Below are 18,725 nucleotides of genomic sequence, written 5' to 3'. Positions count from 1 at the left end.
AAAGTGAAGACTAAAAGGTAAAAAGTGAAAATTGAGGTTTGCAGTCATTCAAACTGGTCTTGATTTTAAGCAGGGCTTCACACCAGCCACTCCTAAGGTCTTTGGCAATATTGAAAGGAAAGCAAAAGTTGTCTTTGTTGGTCACCCACCATCTCTCTCCCTATTTCTGACCTTAGGCAGCAACAATACTCAACGTAAGTATCTTCTCGCTGTCTTAAATCTCATAATCCACTCTACACTCGTTGTATGTAAGGTGCCACAAACAACTAAGTATTGATTAAATAACTTTTTTTTTTTTTTGGAGATGGAGTCTCACTCTGTCGCCCAAGCTGGAGTGCAGTGGCATGAACTTGGCTCACTGCAACCTCCACCTCCCAGATTCAAGCAGCCTCAGCCTCCCGAGTAACTGAAATTACAGGCGCCCCGCCACCATGCCCCGCTAATTTTTGTATTTTAGTACAGAAGGTGTTTCTCCATGTTGGCCAGGCTGGTCTCGAACTCCTGACCTCAGGTGATCCGCCCGCCTCGGCCTCCCAAAGTGCTGGGATTACAGGCGTGAGCCATCGTGCCCGGCCGATAAAATAACATTTTAAAGTAATCCTCAAGTATTAAGAAGGCTCAACCCTCTCAAGATTTAATCACTGCTAAGATGTATGGTATTTTCTGAGCAACTACTATGTCTCTAGCACCGTGCTAAATGCTTGAGGGCAGTGTTTTTAAAATCCATTAGAAGGTCATGATCAGCAATAAAAAATAGCAAACATCAGACTATGTCACACACAGTAAGGTTAGGTACTGTTTCATAAAATTGTTTCAGTTATGTACATGTGTATATGATATAACACTGGATGAAAATGTAAAATGTATTTCTTAATATAGGTGACAATTTTAAAAAAAGTATGAAAGTCTCACATTACAGCAATGTAACTCCAAGTATGGTCCAATGACCAGTGCTGATTGGGGAACTGTTTGTTATCAGTTTGTGATAAAATAAGAAGTTTGTGACAGAATGTAGATCAATTAAGCACACTGACCTTTTTACAGTAGCAGCAAGACTTTCTCCATGCAAAAAGCAGTGCACTGACTGGGCGTGGTGCCTCACAGCTGTAATCCCAACACTCTGGGAGGCCAAGGTGGGAGGACTGCTTAAGCCCAGGAGTTCAAGAACAGATATTTATGTTGAGTATTGTTGTTGCCTAAAGGGCAGAGATAGGGAGAGATGGTGGGTGGCCAACAAAGTGGGCAACAAAGTAAAGACAAAAAATTTTACAAAAAATTTAAAAATTAGCTGGGCGTAGTGGCGCACATCTGAGGTCTCAGCCACAAAAAGAAACAAACTTAAGTTCCATCTCTTCCATCCTTTATGGTCCCAGTTCTTGGAATTTGTTTCTTCATGTGACTCCTATAATGCCTGTGATCTATATCATTCCTTAAATACAGTAATGGGATTAACAGACAATTACTATAAGGCTTTAAAATCCTCATACACATGCAGTGCTCATGATGATGTGATGAGAGAGAGAGAAACTGGCTTTGAGGACAGAATTTAGCTAAGAACAGGGTAAGAAAGGAGGACATCTGGCTGGGCATGGTGGCTCACACCTGTAATCCCAACACTTTGGGAGGCTGAGGCAGGCAGATCACCTGAGGTCAGGAGTTCAAGACCAGCCTGACCAATATGGAGAAACCCCGTCTCTACTAAAAATACAAAATTAGCTGGGTGTGGTCGTGGACGCCTGTAATTCCACCTACTCAGGAGGCTGAGGCAGGAGAATCTCTTGAACCCAGGGGGCGGAGGTTGCAGTGAGCCAAGATCGCGCCACTGCACTCCAGCCTGGGCAACAAGAGCGAAACTCCATCTCAAAAAAATAATAATAAGGAATATTACAGAAGTTATTGGGAAATAATCAATTGGATAGAGGGAAAATGTTGACATGTCTTCGGATTCCTGGCACCTATCTCAGTAGTCCTCACATAGTCACCACTTTAATAAATGTTTCTCCCTGTCAGCTGAATTTAACTAAAAGAAAAAAAAATGTTGACTAACGAGAATAACTAAAGTATATTATGTAGGAGATGGAGTCACATTATGTAAGACTTTTGAAGCCATCTAGAATTCTTTATATTTGATGTGGCAGGCAATAAAAGCCAGTTCTTGATGGGAAAAGTAGTACCTCAAGATGGTCAAATTAGGGATATGTAAATAAGATTGAAAGGAGATGAGAACAAGGGAATGATACTATGGAAAAGAGTAACTACAAGGTCACTGCAGAAAAGAACACAAAATGGTAGAAATACGCTTTGGTAACTGGTTGATCGAAACAGTATTTTCTCTTGCTTACACACACACACACACACACACACACACACACACACAGAGGCACACACACTGTACCCTGCAAAATATGAAGAGCAGTAGTGCTATTAACAAAAAAATTAATACTGCAGTTTAAAACTGATCAGTTTACAGCAGCATTTTTCAACCTTGCCATCACTCACATTTTGGACCAGGTAAACACTTGTTGTGAGAGGCTGCTCTGTGCAATGTGCACTGGAGGATGTTTAGCAGCATCCCTAACCTCTACCCACTAGATGCCAGTTTACTATCATCCTTCCCTTCCAGTTGTAACAACCAAAACTGTCTACAGTCATTGCCGAATGTGTCCTAGAAGGCAAAATTACCCCCAATAAGAACCATTGGTTTACAGCAAAGTAGCTACTTTGATGTGGAAAATGTTGAGTGTATGCTAAAGGAACATCTTAAGATTTAAATATTAACTAGAAATCAGTTATATGTGAGAGCAGACAGATATTAAATCTGTTTATCAACTAATAAGGCATCAATGTTGACTTTGATAATCCCTATTGTTTTGGAAGATAATTAAGTATTGACACCAAAATTATATGTTATCTAGGATTTGGTGAACTGCTGGGCAACACAGTGAGACTTCATCGCTACAAAAAAAAAAAAAAATTAGCAGGGCATGGTGGCATGCGCCTGTGGTCCCAGCTGCTCGGAAGGATGAGGCCTTCCTTGAGCCTGGGAGGTTGAGCTTGCAATGAACCATGATTACACCATTGCACTCCAGCCTGGGCAATAGAGGGAGACCCTATCTAATTGGGGGAGTCTTAGAATGCCATGAGGGGGAAAAAAAAAAGAAAAGAATAAACTAGCCCTAGTTCTTTATTTTTTTGAGATGATGTCTCACTCTGCTGTCCAGGCTGGAGTGCAGTGACGCAATCTCGGCTCACCACAACCTCCACCTCCCAGGTTCCAGCGATTCTCTTGCCTCAGCCTCCCGAGGAACTGAACTAGCCCTAGTTCTAAAGAGTGACTGTCTAAACTGGCTTCAATTAGGTAAACAATAGATACCTACTATACACAAGGTGCAGTGTTGTGATACAGGGGATACTAAAAAAATACAACTCTTAATAAAGTTTCTGCCTCTTAAAATGAAAGGTAAGTACATGATGGTAACAAAGTATGGCTTAATGCTGTGATATAGGCACTTAGCAAACCAGGCCAATGTCTGTTTGTTTTATTAAGGACCATTCCCAGAAACTAACAAAAGGGTGACTGTTTTCCAGAATAGATGTCTATCTACATTTATAACTTTAATCCATTTCTTTTGTCTTCTCCCTCATTTTTTAACAGATGCAAAATCGTTAAGTAGGGAGCCAGATTGTACTTAATATGCACCAAAAACATAGTTCTCAATCCCAGCTGTATGTTAGAATCAATTACCTAGAGAACTTTTAAAAAATATTGATGCTCAGATCCCACTCCTAAACAATTAAATCAGAATCTCTACGGATGAGACATACACACAGGTATTTATTTATTTAGTTTCTTATTTATATATTTAAAAAAATACAGAGTCTCACTATGTTGTCCAGGCTAGTCTCAAACTCTTGGGCTCAAGGGATCCTCCTGCCTAGGTCTCCCAAAGTGCTGGGATTACAGGCATGAGCCAACCTCGCCTTGCCCACATAGGTATTTTTAAAAAGCTTCCCAAATGAATTCTAATACCAGTGAAGACTGGGAACCATCAATATAAGGATGAATATAAACATGCTGCTAGAAGCAACAAAATAATCTGAAGGCAACAATTTGTTTCCAGTTGAAATCAGCATCTTAAATCATTCAACCTACCAAAATTTTTAAAAATCATTTTCATTTTTAAAACTCTGTAATTGAGAAATTAAAATAACACCTCCAGGATGCTTATGCCCATAACTTTTTTTTGTTCTGAAATTGGCATTATAATGTGTAATTATTTCATTTTACTCTATTAAAAAGACATGTGGGTTCACATCACTATTGGTATGTTTCAGAATTTAGTGCAGTAGTCCCCCCTTATCCACGGTTTCGCTTTCCATGGTTTCAGCTACTTGCAGTCAACCACGGTCCAAGAATATTAAATAAAAAATTCCAGAAATAAACAATTCGTAAGTTTTAAATTGTGCACCACTTCACCTCGCCCAGTCTGTGACATGAATCATCCCTTTGTCCAGTGTATCCACACTGCAGATGCTACCTGCCTGTTAATCACTAAGTGGCCGTCTCAGTTACCAGACTGACTATAGCAGTATTACAGTGCTTGTGTTCAAGTAACCCTCATTTTACTTAATCATGGCTTCAAAGTGTAAGAGCAGAGATTCACGTATGTCAAAGAGAAGCTGCAAACTGCTTCCTTTAAGCGAAAAGGTTAAAGTTCTCAACTTAATAAGAAAAAAAACAAAAAAACTCATGCTGAGGTTGCTAAGATCTAAGGTAAGATCTTTTATCTGCAAAATTATGAAGGAAAAAGAAATTTGTGCTAGTTTTGCTGTCACACCTCAAGTTGCACAAGTTATGGCCACAGGGCATAACTTTTATTACACTATATTGTTGTAATTATTCTATTTTATTATTAGTTATTGTTGTTAATCTCTTGTTTCTAATTTATAAGTTAAACTTTACCATAAAAATGTATATATAGGGAAAACATAGTATATATAGGGTTCAGTACTATCTGTGGTTTCAGGCATTCATTGGAGGTCTTGAGACATATCCCCTGCAGATAAGGGGAAGACTGCTGTATTATTAAAAACTAAATTGTAGGCTGGGCATGGTGGCTAACGCCTGTAATCCCAGCACTTTGGGAGGCCGAGGTAGGTGGATTGCCTGAGCTCAGGAGTTTGCGACCAGCCTGGGCAACACAGTGAAACCCCATCTCTACTAAAACACGAAAAATTAGCCAGGTGTGGCGGCGTGTGACTGTGGTCCCAGCTACTTGGGAGGCTGAGGCAGGAGAATTGCTTGAACCCATGAGATGGAGGGTGCAGTGAGCCGAGATCATGCCACTGCATCCAGCCTGGGTGACAGAGCAAGACTCCGTCTCAAAAACAAACAAACAAACAAACAAAATTGTAATGTGTTAGTCAAAAGAGACAAGGCTTAGTTAAGCCTCATTCACTATACATGAGAACTGTTTTACTTGAATTAGTATAGTATTAGTCAGGTGTAGTGGCGTGTGCCTGCAGTCCTAGCTACTTGGGAGGCTGAGGCAGGAGGATCACTTGAGCCCAGGAAGCAGAGGTTACAGTGAGCCAAGGTCATGCCACTGCACTCCAGCCTGGGTGACAGAGCAAGACCTTGTCTCAGTTAAAAAAAAAAAAAAAAAAGGGCCAGTGCAGTGGCTCACGGCTATAATCCCAGCACTTTGGGAGGCTGAGGCAGGCAGATCACCTGAGGTCAGGAGTTCAAGACCAGCCTGGCCAACATGGCAAAACCCCATCTCTACTAAAATACAAAAATTAGCTGGGCATGGTGGCAGGTGCCTATAGTCCCAGCTACTTGGGAGGCTGAAGCAGAATTGCTTAAACCCAGGAGGCGGACATTGCAGTGAGCCGAGAACACACCGCTGCACTCCAGCCTAGAAGACAGAGCAAGACTCCGTCTCAAAAAAAAAAAAAATTAGTACGGCTATAAATGTAGAATTCCAAATAAGTTTAATATAATATTTCATCATTCAGTACTAATAAATTTAATATTATGGAACTGTTGCAGGCCTTACTTTCCATTTATTAATCATATGACTTTGAACAAATTCCATAAATCACTCCCAATACCACGACCACCACTCTTCAGTTTACTTTCATCTGCAAAATGAAATAGGAATGATTTGTCTGCTTCTATAGGGTGACCATAGGTATCAAGTGAAAAAATATACAAAAACATGCTTTGAAAACTGTAATATGCCATTAAAACATAAAGCATTATGGTTAAAGAAATTGGAAATGGGTCAGGCGCGGTGGCTCACGCCTGTAATCCCGGCACTTTGGGAGGTTGAGGCAGGTGGATCACACGTCAAGAGATCGAGATCATCCTAGCCAACATGGTGAAACCCCGTCTCTACTAAAAATACAAAAATTAGCTGGGCATGGTGACATGATACTCAGGAGGCTGAGGCAGGAGAATGGCATGAACCCAGGAGGCAGAGGTTGCAGTGAGCTGAGATCGTACACTGCACTCCAGGCTGGCAACAGAGCAAGACTCCCATCTCAAAAAAAAAAAAAAAAAAGAAAGAAGAAAGAAAGAAAAGAAATTGGAAATTGGAAGTGTACCCGATTCTTCACCTGCTATATAAATGCAAACAAGAGTCCAATACAACTTTGTCATCAAAATTATAGTAGGCAAAGCATGGCCACAAATTCTTTGACATTTTTCCCTTCAGAGGTGAGGGTTGTACGCTGGTCTTTGCTCTAACCAACAGAGTATGTTGGAAGTAATGTTGTGCCAATTTCTGGGCTCAGGCGTTTTGGGAGACTGGCAGCTTCTACTTCCTCAAACATGTATTCTTGGAACCTAGCCGCCATACTGTTCAAGTCAAAAGTTCAAGTCACGTGAAGAGGCTATGTGTGGGCATTCCAGTTGACATTTCCAGCTGAACTCCTAGCCAACATCAAATGCCTTCACGTGAATTAGCCATTTTGGATGTCCAGACCAGCTGAGCTCTCGGTTGACTCCAAACTCAGCTGCTTATCTGAATACAAACGCATTAAACTCTAGGTGAAAACCACTTAGCTAAGTCAAGGCAGGCCAGAGAAACAGGAGAGATACTAAATTATAGTTTTAAGTCACTATGTTTTGGAGTGATTTGTTATGCAGCAATAGGTAACTGGGACAACAACAAGGTATTTTTTAAATGTTTCCTTAATTATATCTGATTTTATTAGCAACACATACCTGAAGATATTTTTTTCCTTTCAATTCCATAAATATGAGTGCATTTTCATATAGAAAAGTTCATAATAAAGTATAGTGCTAGACTTATGGAAAAAATTTAATGTACTGGCTTTATTTTCCAACTGTCTTACCCAAAAGTCATTATGATTATTTTCCATTATGTCCACGCTTTTTAGTTTTTATTTTTTGAGACGGAGTTTTGCTCTTGTCACCCAGGCTGGAGTGCAATGGCGCAATCTCGGTTCACTGCAACCTCCGCCTTCCAGGTTCAAGCGATTCTCCTGCCTCAGCCTCCGGAGTAGCTGGGATTACAGGCGTGCGCCACCATGCCCAGCTAATTTTGTATTTTTAGTAGAGACCGGGTTTCGCCATGTTGGCCAGGCTGATCTCGAACTCCTGAGCTCAGTGATCCGCCCACCTCGGCCTCCCAAAGTGCTGGGATTACAGACGTGAGCCACTGCGCCCAGCCTCGTCCACATTAATAAACAAATGCCCATAAAGATTAAAGTCCAAGTAAATATATTTAAAAATGAAATGCTAAAAAAGGCACCTTTAAAACATTTTTGTTAGTTTTTCTTATACACTGTTTTCTAAAAAAAAACAGATGTCTGCAAAATTTCATTAATGACAGGTGTATTTTTTTTTACTACTACAGGATCTTCACTATCTAATATTAAAGATGCATCCAATGTGTCACAAGAAAAGGAATACATATTTCAAGGCAGCCATATCAACATGATAAAGACACAACACAATCGATATCACCTTCCAGATATGCTTAATGGTCCAGGGATATGTTGTAAGGAGAAACTACCCAAATCCATCATGAATGACATTCACCAACGAATCTTAAACAGAATTGGCTGAAATGCAAAATCTGCTTACATAGCAAAGCCGCAGCAGAGCAAGCCTAAAACAGGAATACTTCCTTAACAAATACCACTTGGCATTTTTAATGGCTGCAGCAAGATATTTACAAAACTAAGGATGCTTTGCAGATTCAGAAAAGGTAACATCCTTTAGATATAAATCCCTTTCATCTGAAACCCTCAGGTCTCTTAACAAATATTAAATTCCTTAGGCTCTGCAACACCTCCGTGTCAGGTAAATTTTTTGTTAGTGATTAAGTGACTTGTTCAAGGTCACAGAATGAACTGGAGGCAAGAAGTAAATCCAGGAGGGTGGTCTGCAGCTTTATATATAAATGCACATCACTGCAAGTAAGGATTCTGATAATTTCCAAGGTGGAGTGGCGGTGAAATTAACTTGTCCCACAACTCTAGGATGGAAGGCACTTTTTAGGAAAAAAAAAAAGCTTCTATTCGAGGAAGTCATAGTTTTAACTCTGACAAGCTTACAGGGTCTTTAAACTCAAACTTCACTAAAATCAAGTGTGACTGGGGAAGACGAGAAAATGGGAAACAGTTTTAGGAGCTGTAGTAAGGCCTGGGATTGTAGGCAGATTGCAGGAAAAAAACCCAAAAAAACCGGAAGCAAGACGAAAGAGGTCAAAGTCGGTTATAAGTGTCCAAGAGAACGGAAGAATGGTCAAAGCCACCTTTTAAAACCAAAAAACCACACGAAACTCGCTTGGCAATCCTAGGTGGGTGGCGTAAAAGACTCAAGGTTGGGCCCTTCCTCTCCACAAGCTGATTCTACCTTTCGGAGTTGTCCCACCCCTCTCCGCGGACAAGGCTTGTCTCCCGGGTGACCAGCAGCTGGTGGAAGGAAAGGCGTTCATCGTTCACAGCGGACGACTTCCCAGAGAACAGGTGCTAGGGCCCAAGACCCGCACTCACCGTGACGCCGGGCGCACTTCACTAACGCCAGCCTTCTCGGCAAATGCCCATCTCCCAAGAACTCGAGGGAGAATTAGCCTTGGCTACCAGGACGGAAGCCAGCCCAGCTCATCCCCTTTTCCCGATTTGCATTGCGAGGCGACGCGTCGCGTCTCCAGACGTCACGGTAGGGGCGGGGCTTCGCGTGCGCTCCCTTGACTCCTCTCTCTTCCACCGCCCTCCCCCTTTCGGTGACGGCCGCGCGGCGGGGCGAGTGAGGGTCGAGGGAGGGTCGAGGAGGACGTTATGGGTGGGCGGTGGCGGCAAGGGCGGGGTTTCTCTGAGCCGGGTCAACATAGTTGGCCGGTCCCTTACCCCCGGCACTGCACCCTGCATTTCCGGGTTGCATCGCGGCGCCTGGGCCTTGTTGTGGAAGAAGCAAGGTTGCTCTTGCATCCCTTTACTACGTTATTTTCCTCCTCAGATTGGAAATTAGAAAAAACTTAAAAGGGGATTTAACGCCCCTCTATTTCTGGCTAAACATTCTCTGAAACCAAACCTTTGGTTAAAGAAAAACAAGTATTATCCTAAAACGTATTTGATGTACAATTTTTAACGTCACTTAAAAGGCCCCGGCTAGGCTGGGCACGGTGGCTCACGCCTGTAATCCCAGCGCTTTGGGAGGCCGAGGCGGGCAAATCATGAGGTCAGGAGTTCGAGACCAGCCTGGCCAACATGGTGAAACCCCCGTCTCTATTAAGAATACTAAAAATTAGCTTGGCGTGGTGGCCTGCGCCTGTAATCCCAGCTACTCCAGTGGCTGAGGCAGGAGAATTGCTTAAACCCGGGGAGCGAAGGTTGCAATGAGCCGAGATCGCGCTACTGCACTCCAGCCTGGGCAGCAGAGCAAGACTCAGTCTGGTTGGGCGAAGGCCCCGTCTAACAGAAACAAAATGAGACGTCTGAACTTTCTCGCGAGCTGATCTTTATACTCTCTTAGAGAAAGGTGATTGGATGCTCCGGTTACCTGTAAACATAAAATTGACTTGGGTGGAGCTTTAGGCGGTAGTCACTAAGTCCTCAGGAACACTCCAGGTGTCTCAGGGATGGGAAATCTGGCTAGCGAGGTCTAGTAAATACTTGAAGTGAAAGTGTGTGCCACATGGTACAGTGTACACTGCTCGGGTGATGGGTGCACCAAAATCTCAGAAATGACCACTAAAGAACTTTTCGATGCAACCTGTTCCTCCAAAACTACTGAAATAAAATTTTTTAAAAATAAAAAAGGATAAAATAAAGTGTGTTCAATGAATTTGTAATGAAGGCCAGTTGCAGTGGCCCAGGCCTGTAATCCCAGCACTTTGGGAGGCTGAGGCAGGAGGATCCCTTGATCCGAAGAGACAGAGACCAGCTTGAGCAAAAAAGGGAGACCCTTATCTCTACAAAACAAAAATTTAAAAATTAGGCCGGGCGCGGTGGCTCACGCCTGTAATCCCAGCACTTTGGGAGGCCAAGGTGGGCAGATCACTTGAGGTCAGGAGTTTGAGACCAGCCTGGCCAAAATGGTGAAACCTCGTCTCTGCTAAAAATACAAACATTAGCTGGGCGTGGTGGCGCGTGCCTGTAATCCCAGCTACTGAGGAGGCTGAGGCAGGTGAATCACTTGAACCTGGAAGGTGGAGGTTGCAGTGAGCCGAGATCGTGCCACTTCTCTCCAGCCTGGGCAACAGAGCGAGACTCCTTCTCCAAAAGAAAAATCTAAGTTACAAATAGCATTTCCATTTTCCATAGAATCTAAAACTCCCCAAATTGCTGTGAACTACAGCAGTATTTTCTCCATTTGGTAAGAGACATAAGGACAGCTTAACTACCCTTCTTTATCCAAACTAAGTCAAAAACAGAACCCAGGTTTCCTGATTCCCACTCCCAAGTAAAACTAAATAGGTTTTATGTATGTTGCAGATGTTGCACCCTTTTCCTCTTTGAAATAAAACTTTTCTGTTTCATTGGGGAAAGAAAACATGACTGAAAGTCCAAAGTGTGGCCGGGCGCGGTGGCTCACGCCTGTATTCCCAGCACTTTGGGAGGCCAAGGTGGGCGGATCACGAGGTCAGGAGATCGAGACCATCCTGGCTAACACGGTGAAACCCCATCTCTACTAAAAATACAAAAAATTAGCCAGGCGTGTTGGAGGGTGCCTGTAGTCCCAGCTACTCAGGAGGCTGAGGCAGGAGAATGGCGTGAACCCGGGAGGCGGAGCTTGCGGTGAGCTGAGATGGTGCCACTGCACTCCAGCCTGGGCGACAGAGCAAGACTCCATCTCAAAAAAAAAAAAAAAAAAAGAAAGTCCAAAGTGTTAGCTTAGAGCTCAAAACACTGGCTGCTGTTTCAAGGTCCAGGATATTAAATCCAGATGAGGGCCTTCACCTTTGACACCTGCCCTCGAGTCCTTCAGACATGTTGAGAGAGACTGAGACAGGGGTCTTCCAGGGTCAGGCAGGAAGGAGAAGCACAGCAATGTACATATATAATATGCATACAACTGATTAGATTTGTTTAAGAGTGGTGGGGATTAGGGCCGTGTGGAGAGCTCATGGCCTGTCTACATTGTTGCCATGTGGTAATGGGGCAGAGTGTTGCCAATTTTCTGATTTTCTGTGTGTGGGAAAAATCTCCAAAATGGTTTTTAAATTTGGGGTATATATATGTATATATAACCCATATACATACGGATTATGTTAGTTGACAACAACAGTATACATAAAAGAATTTACAAACACTGCAAAACAACTAAAATCCAAGCCATCCATTTGTGACCACAGTCATAAGCATTAACTTAGCCAGGGGCTTTTAGATAATTCTCTGTTAAAGAGGAATTCTGAGAAAAGACTAAGATAACCAAAATGAACTTAATGTCAAAGAATGAAATCATGGGAACAATTTGGATTTTGTTCCAAAGTCAAGTCTTTTTTAAAGAATCTTTCCATACTTCATGTTTTGTTCTATAGAGTTCAACCTTTTGACTTCCATGGCCCTTTAGATCTCTTTCGAGCACATTCCATGATTTTTCTCCTGATCATACTCCCTCCACAAAAACCTTTTTCAGCTGGGTGTGGGAGCTCGCTCCGGTAATCCCAGCACTATAGGAGGCTGAGGTGCATGGATTGCTTGAGGTCAGGAGTTTGAGATCAGCCAGGGCAACATAGCAAGACCCTATCCCTACAAAATATTAAAAAATTAGCCTGGCACAGTTGGTGCATGCCTGTAGTCCAAGCTACTTGGGGGGCTGAGGCAGGAGGATTGGTTGCGCCCAGGAGCTTGAGGCTTCGTGAGCTGTGATTCCGCCACTGAACTCCATCCTGGGTAACGGAGTGAAGACCCTGTGTCTTTGAAAAAAAAATAATAATAATAATTAATTTTTTAAAACCCCTTTTTAATTTCCCAACATTTTTTGGCTACTATGATCTCTAAGTGTTACTTCAAATAATTTCCAGTGAATCCACACTTGATGTTGCAGAGCCTGAGTTTGCTGCAGAAATATAATTTCCCACACTCTATGCCTAAAGGGGATTCAGAGCTATCACTTAAAACCAAAAGTATTGGTTTTTAAAGGTGCTTAGACAAAAAAGTCAGGAAAGGCACTCTAAATGTTTAACAGCAATCATCTTTGGGGTATGGGCATCTTGGTAGGTACAGTGTGGTGGACGTCCGTATTTTATCCACCTGAGAGATTATTTGAACTTGTTACACTGAATGTGTATTACTTTTATAATCAAAAATAATTAAGATTTAAAACAACGTATTTGATTAGTAAAAAGCAAATTATATAAATTGGTTTAATAATAATGTTAAGGAGGCCATTTAGCAATGATTAGACCAAATCCATATCAAAGTTTGATTGAATTTTTTGGAAATCAGATATTGTGTTACTCTCTGCCGTGTTCTCTGTGAAGTCTTTTCCTTAAACAACTACAAACTTATACGAACAATAGTTCACAAAACTTTGTTGTCCTCTTCCTCTGTAGAAATTAAAACCAAATATATATAATTGAGAATTATAATACTCTTCATTCCTATAAAAGTAATTAAGATAGACCTATAGGATTGTTGAGCATGGCTGCTAAATACAGTAACTAGTAACCACCACTAGTTGTAAAATTAAAAATTCAATTCAGTCAAAATATCCATATTTCAAGCACTCAACAGCCACTGGTATCTATTGGTTACCTTATTGACTAGCAGATATAGGCTATTTCCATTATTAAAGAAAGCTCTAATGGACAGTACTGGACTAGGGCATGTATTCTGTATTTTTCCCCTCACCCACCATCCAGTAATGAATAATAGTTCGAGTAAAAGTGAAAAAAAAAATGTGTATTGTAACAAACCAGGCAGCAGTATCTATGGCACATAGAATCTAAGTGATCATCAGCTGTTTAGATGCATGGCCTGTGTTTGATCATAGCTTCAATTTACATGCCATCCAGCATAAGCAGTAGTCCAAAATCTGGTTCATCTTTCATTCATTTAACAAGTACTTGCTGAATGCATGTTCTATGCCAGGCATTGTTTTAGGTTCACAATATAAAGTTCCTGTTCAACACAGAGCTGACTTACATTCTAGTCGAGGAGACGTACAATAAGCAAATACACATAGACTATGTCAAGTGTTGTTAAGTGCTAGAAGCGTTAGAAGAAAAATAAAACAGGATAAAGGACTAGCAAGGACAGTGATTTTTGTTTGTTTGTGGGTTTTTTTTTTGTTGTTGTTGTTTTTGAGACAGGGTCTTGCTCTGTTGCCCAGGCTGGAATACAGTGGCATGTTCATGGCTCATTGCAGCTTCAATCTCCCATCCCACCTCAGCCTCTCTAGTAGCTGGGACTATAGGCATGCACCACTATCCCCAACTAATTTTTGTATTTTTTGTAGAGATGGGGTTTCACCTTGTCATCCAGGCTGGTCTTGAACTCCTGGCTGAAGTGATTCTCCTGCCTAGGCCTCCCAAAGTGATGGGATTACAGGTGTGAGCCACTGTGCCTGGCCAACAGTGATTGTGTGTGTGTGTGTGTGTGTTTTGGCACTAAGATTTTTATGTACCCACCTTATTGCTTTCTTTAAACATTATGTAAACATAAGCCAAATTATTATCTGGGGTTGTGATAGAAACCATCTTGTTACAAAGTGGTGGCAGATCTATGCTATTATGTTTTAATGGCCCCTCTCAACCTCTGGCTGTTACTTCTCTGTCTTTTCTCAGTTGTGCCTTAACAGTCTATTCTAACCCCTGTAAAACAAGGACTAAAAGTTCCAACCTCATTGTTATGAGGTTTAAGAGAAGGCCCAGCACTAAGCCAGGCTCTCAGGAAAATTCAAACAGTTCCTCCTTGCCCTTCAATTTAGTTCCTTCTCATCTGTCATGGGCTGAGGAAACACTGAGCCTGTAAACCAAGCACATGGGGTATAAGTCCACAGACCAGGTGAAGGCCTAGATGGTAAAATATTAATACATGGGTTTTGTGACTCCACTACCAACTTCCAGGCTAAGGAAGGACTGACTTAGTGAGCAGTTCCAAGACCACTGAGCTCATGGTTCCCTGTGGCTGCCTCCCTTGTACCTCCATCATGATCAGGGCTTGAGGAGGGTCCTCTCAATTCCCTTTGCCACACTTGGAAAAGCGTGAGGGATGCAGCACAGGCCGAAAACTGAGTGACCAGCCCCAGGGAGTCGATGGGGAACACTGGCAAGCCAATCACAAAGTTGGTGCCATTTGCTCTTAGGGAGGAGAGGCGGAGCCTGGGCAAGGACAACAGCCGGAAGGTAATCAGCTAGAAGAGCCAGGACAACAGGCCTGGCTCTCAGTAGTGGTAGTGATCCAGCTTGAAGGGACTATCACAGGACATGCCCAGGTACTGGGCCTGCTTCTCAGTCTGCCTGGTCAGTTTCATGTTCACCTTGCCCAGATGGGCTTCAGCCACTGCCTCATCCAGCTTCCTGGGCAGGAAGTGAACCTCAATGGGGTACTTGTCTGAGTGGGTCCACAGCTCAATCTGCACCATCACATGGTTGGTGAAGGAGTTACTCATCACAAAGCTGGGTTGGTCCATAACACAACCCAGGTAGACCAGCTGACACTCAGCCAGCAGGATGGTGCCATGCCCATTCTTTAGCCAGTACTGGTCCATCTGGGGCTTGATGTTCACCTTCTTCATAGCCTTCTTGTTGAGCCACCTGACATCGATTTTCACGTCAAAGTGTCCAGTGTTACACATGATGGCATCATCCTTCATCTGTTCAAAGTGCCTGTTGGGCAGCTAGCCAAGGATGATGTCAACACAGCCTGTGGTGGTGACAAAGATGTTGCCTTCCTGACAGGCCTTGTCCATGGTGGTCCCCTCATAGCCCTGCATGGCAGCCTGCAGTGCATTGATGGGGTCGATCTCGGTGATAATGACATGAGCCCCGAAACCCTGCAGGGCCTGGGCACAGCCCTTGCCCACATCACCATAGCCCGCTACCACAGCTACCTTTCTGGCAATCATCACACCTATGGCCTACTTGATGCCATCTGGGAGGGACTGGTGGCAGCCATAGAGGTTGTCAAACTTGCTCTTGGTGACAGAATCATTAACGTTGATGGTGGACACCTTCAGGATCCCATTGGCCATCATCTGGTATAGGTTGTGGACCTCAGTCATGGTCTCCTCGGAGATGTCTCTGATGCCTGACAAGAGCTGTGGGTACTTAGTGTGGGTGAGGTTGGTGAGGTCCCCAGTGATGTCCAGAATCATGTTGAGGAGGTTGTCCTTGAAGTACAGTGTCTGCTTGGTGCACCAAAGGGACTTCTCCTCCGTTTCTCCCTTCCAGGCGTTCACTGGAATCCCAGCCTTGGCAATGGCAGCTACTGCATGGTCCTGGGTGGAGAAGATGTTGCAGCTGGACCACTGCACTTTAGCACCCAAGACAAGGAGGGTCTCAGTGAGGATGACTGTCTCCATAGTCATGTGCAGGCAGCCGGTGATGCAGACGCCCTTCAGTGGCTTGGAGGCTGAGTACAGCTCCTACACGTGCATCAGGCCTGGCTTCTTGTTCTCCTCAGTGTCCAGGGCCTTGCATCCCCAGGTGGCCAAACCAATGCCAGCAACTTCGTAGAGCAGTTAATGAGACATTCTGGCGGTGCTTCTGCACAGAATGATGGACACGGGCAAAGGGGACCAAGCCTCAAACTGGGGACAGGCACAGGGCCGGTGGCACAGGGCCGGCAGCACTGGGCAGGGCAACAGTGGTATTTGTAATGGGATAGTCAGGGAAGGACTCCCTGTGCAAGTGACATTTCCATAGAGCCTTTGGTAAAGAGAGGGAACAAGCCATGGATACATGTGGGAGAAGAGCAACCAGGCAGTGGGAGCAGCACAGGTGAAGGCAGTGAGGCAGGAAAAGGTGGGTGTGCTGGAGGAACAGCAAGGAGGCCATATGGCTGGTATAGAGTGAATGAGTGGGATCATGATAAGAGATGATCTCAGAGGGGTGGGAAGGGAACAGAGCACAGATTACATAGGGCTTTGTAGGTCACTAAAATATGTTTATCCAGAATAATGCAAGAAGTGAATAATGTTAATAATTTATTTAAAAATCGTAGCTTTTATTGATGTGATACAGTTAGCAACATTGTATAAAAATTTTCATTCCAATTCTTTTTTTTTAGCCAAAGCATAAGTATCCTGTGGTTTCTTTAGTGAACATTTATTCTTTTCTATCCATCTGTTTTTTATTGCCTAAAGACAATGATTACCACTGGTAAAGGCTTCACATAAAATAAATTTAACAGTTTATTTGAGCAACAAAGGATTCATGAATGAGGCAGAACTCAAAATTGGAATAAGTTCAAGGCTGGGTGCAGTGGCTCATGCCTGTAATTCTAATACGTTAGGAAACTGAGGTGGGAGGATCGCTTGAGCCTAGGAATTCAAAACGAGCCTAGGCAACATGGTGAGACCTTGTCTCTACCAAAAAGTTAAAAAAAAAAAATAGCCCAGCATGGTGGTGCATGCCTGTAGTCCCAGTTACTTGGGAGGCTGAGGTGGGAGGATGGCTTGAACCCAGGTCAAGGCTGCAGTGAGGTGTGATTGTGCCACTGCTCTCCAGCCTGGGTGACAGCACAAGACTTTGTCTCAAAAAAAAAAAAAAAAAAAAAAAAAAAGAATAACTTCAGAGAGCTCCACTTTAACAGCATGAGCAGCAGCATGCTTATAGGCTGAGCATGGAGGCAAAAGTAAAGAAGTTACTTCATTGGCTACAGCTAGGCATTTGCCTTGCTTGGTATGATCCAGTGAAAGACCCTAGTTACATGACTAACAGCTGGCTGGCTGTTTGTCATTGGCTGGTAGTTGGCTCTATGATTGGCTGAAGCGTGGCTTGGGGTGTGTGTGTGTGTGTGTGTGTTTGTGTGTGCGTGTGTATGTTTAAATTTAATCAGTTTCCCAGAGGACGAAGAGAAGCTAAGCAGAGCATACATGCTCAAGTATTTACATCTCAAATTTACCCATCAAATAAATGACTTCCCTGGGAAGAGCTAATAAAGAGGTGCAGGAAGGTCCGGAGTTACACTAATTACATTCCCTCCACAAGGAAGAAACATCAAAAGTGGGAGAGAAAGTTCCTCCCTCGCGACTGTCCAACAATCTAAAAAAAAAAAACTCTAGTTCACAGACATGTAAAATATTAGCATTATGAAAAAGAGGAACATTTGCTAGAATTTAAAGACCCAGAGATTTGACAATGCATATTAATAGCTAAAGATAATACACTCATAGCATAAGTAATTTTTTTCTTTTCTTTTTTTTTTTTTTGAGACGGAGTCTCACTCTTTTTGCCTAGGCTGGAGTGCAGTGGTGCAATCTCAGCTCGCTGCAACCTCCACCTCTGGGGCTCAAGCGATTCTCCGGTCTCAGCCTCCTAAGTAGCTGGGATTAGAGGCTCACACCATCACGCCTGGCTAATTTTTGTATTTTTAGTAGAGATGTGTTGGCCAGGCTGGTCTCGAACTTCTGACCTCAGGTGATCCACCTGCCTTGGCTTCCCAAAGTGCTAGGATTACAGGCGTGAGCCACCGCACCTGGCCCCACAAGTAATTTTTTTCAATTCTCTTCCAGATTTTCTTTTCCAGAGACAGGGTCTGTCTCTATCGCCCAGGCTGTAGTGCAGTGGCACAATCAGACCTCACTGCAGTCTTGAACTCTTGGCCTCAAGTGATCCTTCCACCTCGGGCTCCCAAAGCCTTGGGATCACAGGTGTGAGCACCATAGCAGGCCTCTTCCAGCATTTTTTTTTTTTTTTTTTTTTAATATTTGGGCTTTACTCCTGACTTCAGGCAATGATAAACTAAGTTTACATTAGCAAGAAAATGGTGACAGAGGGAAGGGGGAAAAGTAAGAAAGGTCAGGAAGTAAGGGAATTAGGAACAAAGAAGAAAAGAGAAAGGAAGATGAGATAATCATTGTTAGAAAGTAAGTGTAAATAGTCTCAGACTTTTTCTATGCATCTCCACTGCATTCTACAGAGTTGAGAGAAAGTCGATAAAAAATTTTAATCAGTTACAAGGAATGCCTCTAAATTAAGTTTTGGTTTGCTTGTGTAAGGTTTCTGGGTACAGAGACAACCCCAGGCTAATGGCCTTCTGCTTATTTTGCTTTAACACCATATTAGACCAGTTGCATG

General features: G+C 43.1%; 1 protein-coding gene and 1 pseudogene across 9 annotated transcripts in view; both read right to left on the bottom strand.

The window, feature by feature from the left end:
• The window catches only part of USP8 (ubiquitin specific peptidase 8), a 74,938-nt gene extending 65,598 nt beyond the window's left edge, over positions 1 to 9,340 (bottom strand). For 2 of the 9 annotated variants that reach the window (XM_054452414.2, XM_054452417.2), the window contains exon 1: positions 9,031 to 9,340. The gene's annotated coding sequence lies outside the window, so the exon portion shown is untranslated. Of the gene's footprint in view, positions 1 to 1,034; positions 1,197 to 8,890 lie in introns of all 9 variants that reach the window. The other 7 variants (XM_054452411.1, XM_054452416.2, XM_054452412.2 and 4 more) reach the window with 7 other exon arrangements.
• Positions 9,341 to 14,866: 5,526 nt separating this feature from the next.
• On the bottom strand, positions 14,867 to 16,177 carry LOC129014729 (adenosylhomocysteinase-like; annotated as a pseudogene).
• Between the last annotated feature and the right edge of the window lie 2,548 nt (positions 16,178 to 18,725).

The sequence above is a fragment of the Pongo pygmaeus genome, chromosome 16 (assembly GCF_028885625.2).
Source record: "Pongo pygmaeus isolate AG05252 chromosome 16, NHGRI_mPonPyg2-v2.0_pri, whole genome shotgun sequence".
Lineage (NCBI taxonomy): Eukaryota > Metazoa > Chordata > Mammalia > Primates > Hominidae > Pongo > Pongo pygmaeus.
The sequence above is the reverse complement of the archived record's forward strand: the minus strand, read 5'-3'. Positions and strand labels throughout refer to the sequence as shown.